The sequence below is a fragment of the Balaenoptera borealis genome (assembly GCF_965194805.1).
Source record: "Balaenoptera borealis genome assembly, chromosome: X".
Classification (NCBI taxonomy): Eukaryota; Metazoa; Chordata; class Mammalia; order Artiodactyla; family Balaenopteridae; genus Balaenoptera; species Balaenoptera borealis.
In genome coordinates, this window is record NC_138881.1 from 91,155,207 (window position 1) to 91,156,753 (window position 1,547).

Sequence of the window (1,547 nt, forward strand, 5' to 3'; positions counted from 1 at the left end):
GCACTAAAAACGAAGTTTGGCACCTCGTTTGAGAACTTCCAGCAGCGTGAAGGAAGCTGATTCATTTTTTCAGATCAGACTTAATCGTTGTTCTGTTTATTTAATAGTGAGATAATAACATGTTATGTTTATGAACTGTCTTATAGCCTGAGGGAGTCCACAGCGCTTTACAGACTTCAAAATCGGAAAGAAACTCGACAGGGACTATGTCTTCCACCACTGAGATGCCATCACCTGGGGGCTGGGCGATCAGGGAGGGGAGGGATTGGCTCGGGCAGGAGCTGGGTCTTTACAATGACAAATGTTTCCTGGAGTAGCTCCACAGCCCAGGATTCATGTCGCTAATGGGCAGGGCTACCGTACAGGTTGGGACAGGGTGTCCAACACAGGACAACCAGCTGAGGGGTCCCTTTGCCAAGCCGAGCACCCTGCGAGGGTCTGCATCTGCCTAGGGGAAGGGATACCCTATTTCCCATTCACAGAAAGAAGCGTTTCTAACTCTAATTGATGAAACTTCTTTCACTGTAATGTGTATTGGCTAAGGGTGGCCCCGAGGAAGGGATCTCAGGGCGTGTGTTGTGAGAGGGCTGGGCTGCAGTTTGGTAGAAGCGAGGTAGAGCCCCACCCTGATGTGAAATAGCTGTGTGACATGTTCATTCATTCATGTCTCCAGGCGTCCATTTCCTCACCTAGAAATGACGGAGTCACAGTAGCTGATTTTTGAGAAGGGCTGCTGAGATGCACAACTCCAGGGGGCGCTAGGCCCATTGTTTCTGAAGAGCCGTGAGCGCTACAATGGAGTCTAGGCTTGACTGGATGATGGGAGGGCTAACCGTTCGCTGTGTGTTTAAGTAAACGCTGCCACTTGCTTCAGGCTCTCTCACATCGGGAAGCCAATGTGTCCTGATCCCCTCTTTCTTTGTACACAGCACTCATCCCTTCTCGACACCCCCAGGGTATACCCTGCTGTGTTGTACATAATCTCGTAATATTTTCTCACTTATTTATATCCCTTATTAGACTATGATCTCTCCAAGGGCAAGGTAGGATCTTTTTCTTCTCCGTCTTTTCATATTTGCCCTCTGCCCATCCCCCAAGCCCCACACACAAAGAGTCTCTGTGGCTCCTCCAGCTAATTAGAGGCATTTAAGCCGGTTTGTCCCCTCTCTCCTCTCTAAAACTTAACTTTGAGGAAAAAGATTGAGGGCGGGGGTTACCTGGGAGACCACTAGGAATCACCCATTTCCCATCTAGTTCCCTCTTTGGCTCCAGGAGGCCCCTTTCTGATGGCCCGTCACTGCAGAGTGGGGGGGGAAGGGGCCAGAGGACTAGAGATTAGCCAATCTCTAAAGTCTCTTCTGTTTCCAGCTTCCTATGAAAACATGCTCGTTGCCCTTAGTAACCGGCTATGCATAAATTTATGAATGCATCTAACCCTTCTTAAAAGGTATTTACACATAATTTCAGCTTACGCTAACTCGAGGCTAATGAATTTCATACATTTGTTTCCTGTTGCATAAAATCACATTTATTTGTGGTTTTCGAAA